Source organism: Suncus etruscus, chromosome 18, assembly GCF_024139225.1.
Source record: "Suncus etruscus isolate mSunEtr1 chromosome 18, mSunEtr1.pri.cur, whole genome shotgun sequence".
Taxonomy (NCBI): domain Eukaryota; kingdom Metazoa; phylum Chordata; class Mammalia; order Eulipotyphla; family Soricidae; genus Suncus; species Suncus etruscus.
This window is the reverse complement of record NC_064865.1, coordinates 35,700,827-35,709,915: the sequence shown is the minus strand read 5'-3', so window position 1 is coordinate 35,709,915 and position 9,089 is coordinate 35,700,827. Positions and strand designations below refer to the sequence as shown.

At 35.1% G+C, this 9,089-nt stretch overlaps 1 non-coding gene across 1 annotated transcript; it reads left to right on the top strand.

The window, feature by feature from the left end:
• Nucleotides 1-6,076: 6,076 nt before the first annotated feature.
• Nucleotides 6,077-6,209, top strand: LOC125996918 (small nucleolar RNA SNORA51). Its single transcript, XR_007491577.1, has one exon. It is a non-coding gene; the product is annotated as a small nucleolar RNA SNORA51 (small nucleolar RNA).
• The last annotated feature ends 2,880 nt before the right edge of the window (nt 6,210-9,089 follow it).

The following is a 9,089-nucleotide window of genomic DNA, read 5'->3' as shown; positions in this document are numbered from 1 at the left end:
TAAAACAAGGAAAAATTAATATAGGCAAGATAGTGTCAGAGGACTTTATAAGTATTCTTGATTGACCTCATAAATTTTTATTGGCATAGAACAAAGTTAATGGGTGAGGCACCACAGTATTATATACCATAAAGATAGTGAGTAGGGTCAAGGATACCAAACTAATAATGTGTAAAACTTTAATGAGGATAACAAAGTTCAAAATATTTCCAGTAATGTTTGATGTTGCAAAAAGTTAATAAAAAATGCAATCCCTGGGGCTAGAATGGTAACACAGCAGTAGGGCATTTGCCTGACATGCAGCTGTTCCACACTGACTCTGGTTAGATCCCCAGCATCTCATATGTTTTCTCAAGGTGATGCTCAGGGGTTACTCCTGGCTATGCCCTAAGAAATTGCTCCATCCTTAGGGAGACCATATGGGATGATGGGGATGGAATTGAGGCCCATCATCTGTGTGCAAAGCAAACTCCTTACTGCTGTGCTATCGCTCTGACTCCAAGGAGCAATTTCTGAATGAAGAGCTAAGAGTGAACCTGGAGCACCGGGTTTAGTCCAGAAAACAAACAACCACCAAGAAATGCAATCCCTTTTATCTCATTTTAACTTAAGTCAACTTCAGAATAAGTTAAATTTATAATAGGTAATAATGACCCAAAATGACCCAAATCTTCTTTAGAAAGAGTACACAGAATAATTTGTTTGGAATGGCTTTGCAATTACTGATTATTTGCATTAAAATTTTAGCTTTTCCTTCACATTCCTAAAAATTTGTTTAGTTATTTGTTCAGGTAATTCTATGAAAAATTTTATTATATACCAATGATCTGGAACTGGTAGCCAAATAGAGTTTTACCATATTTTCTTTTGTTGTAGAGAATGCATTTTTCCATAAAGATAATATCAATTTTACATTTGTTGTCTAGCCAATATTTTGAAGAAATTTGACCTCAGGTTTGTTTTTATATGAAAAATACAATTCTTTCCTTAATTTCATTGGCTTAAAAAATAGTCATGTCAAATTAGAAAATAGATACTATAAGTTGATCCAATTCAAGCAAAAGAAACATAATAGATCTTCCACTCATGTAACTATCATTTTAATAAAGTTGGAGAAAAAGAAAATGTGGAGTTTATTTTAACAAATTAGAAAATAAATAAAAAAATTTCAAGTCTAATGTGTTAATTGTTACTGGTTAAGAAATATTTAGGGAGTAAGGAAAAAAAGAAATATTTAGGGAAAAACCATAAATAAGTTTGTTAGAGCTTAGTTGCTGAAAATAACTTTGATGCAGTTATTTTATGCATCAGTTCATTCTTTTCTTTAGACTAAATGAATACCTTGAGGAAAAAATAAGAAATTTTCTGTCTCTTCAGGGAACCAGAGATAAATTACAAGACTTAAAAAATGTATTCATACTTATTTTATTTATTATTAACTTTCTATATTATAGACCCTTGTTTATAGTTATTCATAATACAATTATTTCTGGTATTCAATATTCGAACACCACTCTTACCACCAATGTACTATTTCCTCCACCCAAGTCATCAGTATACCAAAGTCACCACAGTCTGACCCTGGCAGATATGAATACTTTACCTAGTATTGCTTGGTACAAGGGAATGGTAATGAAATGGTAATGGTAATGGAATTATCACAAAAACTAACTTCTTTTTTAAAAAAATCTGTGAAAACTTGGGGCTGGCGAGGTGGCGCTAGAGGTAAGGTGTCTGCCTTGCAAGCGCTAGCCAAGGAAAGAGCACGGTTTGATCCCCCAGCATTCCATATGGTCCCCCCCAAGCCAGGAGCAATTTCTGAGCGCTTAGCCAGGAGTAACCCCTGAGCATCAAACGGGTGTGGCCCAAAAAACTAAAAAAAAAAATAAATCTGTGAAAACTGTCATAGTTCATAATGGAGTCTATGTCATTGAAGACTCACTACGATGTATATTGACAGTTGACCACAATGTTGTTGATTTTTTTTATTTATTTATGTTGAGATTATGTGGTTTCTATGATAACTTTGCACCTAGTATATATTTGGTGTGAATTTTTTGTATTTTTACTGGTATATCAATATTAAAATTAAGGGGTTGTCATGTGGCTGCATGGTCCATGAGTTTGAGGAGCTGTGGATCTGGGCTGTTGAGCTCCTATGGCAACAGCAGTAGTTCACAGATAAAGTAGTTCACAGATAAAGGCCCAGTGGGATCAGCTACGAGGCAGGTAAGTCCATGAGCTTTTCCTGCTTGTTGGGCTTGTCAACAGTTAGATAATTCTATGGCTTTGGCCTTTTTCGCACACATGGCAGTAGTCTGCAGCATGGGCAAGGCTTCTGAGGACTTTGAGGGAATATAGAGGCATAACAGGTGGTCTGGCCTGGCCCAGGTAGTTCCTTGGAGAAGTCAGTAACAAACCACATGTCTGGAGTGTTTAACGGCTAAGAGTCTCTAAAGTGAAGAGTTTGAGAAGCAGTGAAGCTAGGCTATTGGCCTGGATGCAAATGTAAGGCTGATCTGTAATGTACTGCCCCCAGTGCTTCAGCAGGATGGGGGTCTTGCCCATCATCAGCATTTCCTAAGAATATGTTTTAGTGCCTTAATCTTACTAGGTATAAGATTATCTCTCAGCTTCTCTGCCCACAGGGATTCTTGGATACAAAGGGTGGACACCCTAATTTGACACCTTGGTGCTCAGTCATACTAGATACAATATTCAGTTTGCATTATAAAAATGTCTTGATAAAACACTCCAATATATCTTTTTTTTTTCTCTTGTTTATTTCCTCTATTAGCACCTGAAGCATATGATCATTCAGACCACTGAAACAGTCAACTGCGAACCACAGATTTATATTACAGGACCTACTCATTGAACACATTTGGGCAAATTAACATTTCCTTTCTCTCTCTCTCTCTCTCTCTCTCTCTCTCTCTCTCTCTCTCTCTCTCTCTCTCTCTCTCTCTCTCTCTTCTCCCTACTTCTTTCCTTCTCCCTTTTCTTCTTCCTCTTCTTCATCCTCATCATCATAAAACCCACACTGTTAGTTTCTCTTTAGGAAAGGAACTTCTATACATAAGATGCATCAGACAATACTACATAGGATAGCCACCTACATAGGTAGGCCTCATTAACACATTGTTTAGTAATCGAGACTAAAATCTATGTGTATCCTAAATTGCTTTATCCATTATCTAACCCTGAAACCTTCATTTATCAAGGCCCAACCCCATCATTAATGAAATGCCTAGAATCTGGGAAAACCTCCCAACTCCAAAGCACTGACCCAATCTTTTTACTTGATTTATTAATTTTTTATATTCATTTTTATTATATTTACCTATTTTTCTGTTTCCTCTTATCTTTTTTTCTCCCTTCCTCTCTTTCTTAAGCAATACCTAAGCTAATTATTTATCTTAATTCAACCAGTCCTTAAGAGCTCATATCCATCCTATTAAGGTCGGACCTCTAACATCATCTTAAGAAAATAAAGAAAAATAAATAAATAAATAAATAAATAAATAATAAAAAAGCTTAACATAATGATCTAAGTGCATTTCTTAAAAAATTTTGGCACATCCTGTTCCATTTAGGATTTCTTGCACCTCTATCAAGAATTAGGTGATGGTATATCTGGGGAACATTCTCTGAGTACTCAAGCCTGTTACACTGATCTGAGGATCTGTCTTTATTCCAATACCAATGCTTTGATAACTATTGCTTTGTAATGCAATTTAAAGTTAGGGTAAGTAATACCTTCCATATTCCTTTTCCCAAGTATTGTTTTAGCTATTTGTGGTTGTTTATTGTTCCAAATGAATTTTAGAAGTGTTTGATCCACTTCTTTAAAAAATGTCATGGGTATCTTTAGAGGGATCTCATTAAATCTGTACAAAGCTTTGGGGAGTATTGTCATTTTAATGATATTAATCCTACCAATCCAAGAGCAGGGTATGGATTTCCATTTTGTGTGTCTTCTCTTATTTCTTTTAGCAGGGTTTTATAGTTTACTTTGTATAGGTCCTTCACATCCTTAGTCAAGTAGACTCCAAGGTATTTGAGTTTATGTGAGACTAATGTGAATGGGGTTGTTTTTTTAATATCCATTTCTTCCCTGTTAATATTTGTTTATAAAAAGGCCTTTGATTTCTGTGTGTTAATTTTATAGCCTACAAAGTTGCTATATCCATCTATTGTTTCTAAAAGTTTTTTGATAGAATCTTTAGGGTTTTCTAAGTGTGTGTCATCTGCTAACAGTGAGAGCTTAACTTCTTCCTTTCCTATCTGGTTCCCTTGATATCTTTTCCTTGCCTAATCACTATAGCAAGTACTTCCAGTACTATTAAATAGGAGTGGTGAGAGGGGGCAACCTTGTCTTGTACCGGAGTTTAGAGGGAAGGCTTTCAGTTTCTCTCCATTGAAGATAATATTTGCCATTGGCTTGTGATAAATGGCCTTGATTAGATTGAGAAAGGTTCCTTTCATTCCCACCTTGTTGAGAGTTTTTCTCAAGAATTGGTGTTGAACCTTATCAAATGCTTTCTCTGCGTCTATTGATATGATCATGTGATTTTTATTTTTCTTCTTGTTTATATTGTGTATTATGTTGTTGGATTTAGGAATGATAAACCATCCTTGCACTCCTAGGATAAAATCTACTTGATCATAGTGAATGATCTTCTTGATAAGACATTAAATTCTATTTGCAAACATTTTTGTTGATAAGGCATTGAATTCTATTTGCCAACATGTGGTGTTGGCACAACTGGCTAGCCACTTGTAAAAGAGTGAATTTAGACCTCCAGTTAACATCATGTACAAAGGTAAAATCTAATGAATTAAAGACCTAGATATCAGACCTGAAACCTATAAGTATACAGAACAACATGTAGGTCAAACACTCCATGACTTTGAGACTAAAGGTATCTTTAAAGAGAAAACCATTCTCTCCAAACAAATGAAAGCAGAAGTAAATAGATGGGACTATATTAAGATGAGAAGCTTTTGCACCTCAAAGGAAATAGTGCCCAGAATACAAGAGCCACCCACTGAATGGGAGAAACTATTCACCCAATATCCATCAGATAAGGGGTTAATATCCAAAATATACAAGGCACTGACAGAACTTTACAAGAAAAAAATCTAACTCCATCAAAAAATAGGGAGAAGAAATGAACAGACACTTTGTCAAAAAAGAAATACAAATACCTAAAAGGCACATGAAAAAATGCTCCACATCACTAATCATCAGGGAGATGCAAATCAAAACAACTATGAGGTACCATCTCACATCACAGAGATTGGCACACATCAGAAAGAATGAGAACAAGCAGTGCTGGTGGGGATGTGGAGAGAAAGGAACTCTTATTCACTGCTGGTGGGAATGCCGTCTGGTCCAACCTTTGTGGAAAGCGATATGGAGATTTTTCCAAAAGCTGGAAGTTGAGCTCCCATACAATCCACTCCTAGGGATATATCCTAGGAACACAAAAATACAATACAAAAATCTCTTTCTCACACCTATATTCATAGCAGCATTATTTACAATAGCCAGACTCTGGAAACAGCCTAGATGCCCCTCAATAGATGAATGGTTAAAGAAACTATGGTACATATACACAATGGAATATTATGCAGCCATCAGAAGAGATGAAGCCACGAAATTTTCCTATACATGATGTATATGGAATTTTTTATGCTGAGTGAAATAAGTCAGAGGGAGAGATATAAACACAGAATGGTTTCACTCATCTATGGTTTTGGAAAAAATGAAAAACATTTGTGTGATGATTGTCAGAGACAAAATAGAGAAGGACTGGAGGGTCCAGCTCCTGACATGAAAATCACCACAGGGATGGTTTAGTGCAGTCACAGAAATAATTACACTGAGAAGTATCATAACAAAATGTGACTGAATGAGGGAAATAGAAAACTTGTCTAGAGTACAGGCCTGTGTGGGGTGGGGAGGAAGGACACTTGGTATATTGGTCACGGGAATGTTGCACTGGTGAAGGATTTTATATCTTATATATAATATATATTAAAAATCAAAAGAAAAGAAAAGAAAATATAAGGCCTCCCAATTCTTACCACAGGCTGTGTTCTTTACACTGACTGTATAGAAAGAGGAGGTACAGTAAATGCACCCCATATACACCTCAACACAGGCCCTTTTCCTGGACTCTATTTTGAATTGGGGGACAAAAAAATGTTGGCACAAAATTTGTAGTAACTATGCAGTGAAATATGAGTTCAATATCATTTAGAAAATGTCAATGTCCTGCTGTTTTGAACATAATAATTTTATGTTATATAACTTTTATCCATGGGGCTAGGACAAATCTATATTTTGATATACTTGTCAATGACTTTTTTGCAGCACTCATTAAAAGCTTAATAAGAATTATGTAAATGGCCATGACTTTCAAATTCTCCCATGATTGAGAAAGACATTTGCTGATTGTTACATACAATTTTTTAAAATACTCAGAATTGATTAAACATCAAATCTTTTTTAAATTTAATATAGTTTTATAAACAATGCTCTTTTTAATTAATATCTTTATTTAAACACCTTGATTACAAACATGATTGTGGTTGGGTTTCAGTTATGAAAAGAACACTCCCCTTCACCAGTGAAACATTCCCATCACCAATGTCCCAAATCTCCCTCCTCCACCCTCTCCTGTACTCTAGACAGGCTTTCTACTTCTCTCATTCATTTACATTGTTAGGATATTTTTCAGTGTAGTTATTTCTCTAACTGCTCTCATCACTCTTTGTGGTGAACTTCATGTAGTGAGCTGGAACTTCCAGTCCTCCTCTCTTTTGTCTCTGAAAATTATTGCAAGAATGTATTTTATTTTTCTTAAAAGCCATAGATAAGTGAGACTATTCTGATTCTATCTCTCTCCCTCTGACTTATTTCACTCATCATAATAGATTTCATGTACATCCATGTATAGGAAATTTTCATGACTTCATTTCTCTTGAAGGCCGCATAATATTCCATTGTGTATCTATACCACAATTTCTTTAGCCATTCATCTATTGAAAGGCATCTTGGTTGTTTCTAGAGTCTGGCTATTGTAAATAGTGCTTCAATTAATATAGGTGTGGGTAAGGTATTTTTGTATCGTATTTGTGTGTTCCTAGAGTATATCCCTAGTAGTGGTATGACAATGCTCTTATATAGTAAGAATATTAGCCATGATTCTTTTTATGTTTATGATTACCATAATGTTGAAATTACTAAATATATATAATCCATATGCATTTTATTTCCTTAGGCTTTATATATACCACATATATATATGTATGTATATATATATATATATATATATATATATATATTGCTATGGCATAGTCATGGGGAAGAGTCTAGCATTGTTAGTGGTTCTCTCATGTTCTTCTTGCAGCTTTCTCTTTGTCTTGAAGTTTAATTTTGAAGTGATCCACCCATTTCTCTATCTCTTAGTTTTTACATATCCAAAGAAATCTAATTTTTCATTTAGGCCCCATTTAGGTCCTGTGACAAGGCAAATTATTTTACCTCAAAAAGCTCATTTGCCAGGATTCCCTATCAGACTTTCTACTTGAAATATATATATTAATTTTATCTTTTAGACAATATGGGCTAGTTTAAATACAATATAATTGTAGTATACCTAATGATAAATTTGTATATATGCATATTTCATAGAAAGCCATACATTTTAAGCTGATTTTTTATTTAAAATCACTTTAGATAATAATTTAATATAACTTGAAGTTGGATAAAATATATTAATTATTTGGGGCTGGTGCAGTGGCGCTAAAGGTAAGGTGTCTGCCTTGCCAGTGCTAGCGTAGGAAGGACCACGATTCGATCCCCCAGCGTCCCATATGGTCCCCAAAGCCAGGAGCAACTTCTGAGCACATAGCCAGGAGTAACCCCTGAGCATCACCAGGTGTGACCCAAAAACCAAATATATATATATATATTATATAAATAGGATAAAACTATATATAAAGATACATAGGCATAACAAGAGATGTATTAGTTCAATATAGTTTTTTACCAAGGGTAAAAATATTATTTCTTGCTTCAAGGGATTCCTTACTAAATTTGACTTTTAAGTAATTCTGTGGCAGAAAATTTTCAAGTAAAATTGTGGCAAAAATTTTTTCAAGGTAGAAATTTCTGAAATAACAAGATAACTTGTAAGACAACATCTATATCCAAAAAAGTACTTGGTTGATGACCTATTTAATAGTTCTTACAGTTATTAATCTACCTTTTTATCAAGTATTTACAAATAGATAGTGTAGCAGTTAAGTTTCTTGCCTTGCAGTGCCCCATATGTTCTACTGAGTCTGCCAGGAATGATACCTGAGCTTAGAATCTGAGTTTTCCCTGAACATAGCCAGTTTTAGCCCAAAAGTAAGAACAAAAAGGGAAATACCAGTTTTCACACATAGTTTTAAAATGATAGCAAAATTAAGAAAAATTATTAATCAAAATTTAAGAACATAAAATAACCTTTGAAGTCTAAGGACTGCTTTTGGTCTCAGTTAAAGTAGGCAAATGATGCCCTGAATACATGACTGCAAGAGCCACTTGACAAGAGTGGTGACAGAGAGGGTCAATGTTATGGTTAAAGTGGAAGTAGGAGCCCTCTGGTACAGAACTTTCTAGGACCCAAGTCATGGGGTTGAAGAAGATGACTGAAACCTAGACACCACCCCAGAGTTGTGTGGTTAAAGAGTTTCCAAGCCTTGGTCCCAGCTACTATCTCCTTCCTTCTGTCTCTTTCCTTCTTAGGTAGGCATAACAGAGTAATGGTGGCTTTAGAGCTAAGTAAAATAAAGAGGAATATGAATCAGAAAAGAGAAGACAGCATAAGTCTAGAGAGACAGTACAGCCAGAAAAACCACTTGCCTTGTATACAGTTCATGCTGGTTTAATGGCAGGTACCTCGTATGGGCTCTGAGCATCTCCTGGTGTCACACATAAATGCAGAGTCAAGAATAAACCCTGAGCACTTTTGAATGTAGTCCCAAAGCAAAACTAAAATAAAATAAAGAGAATACAACAAAGTCTGCCT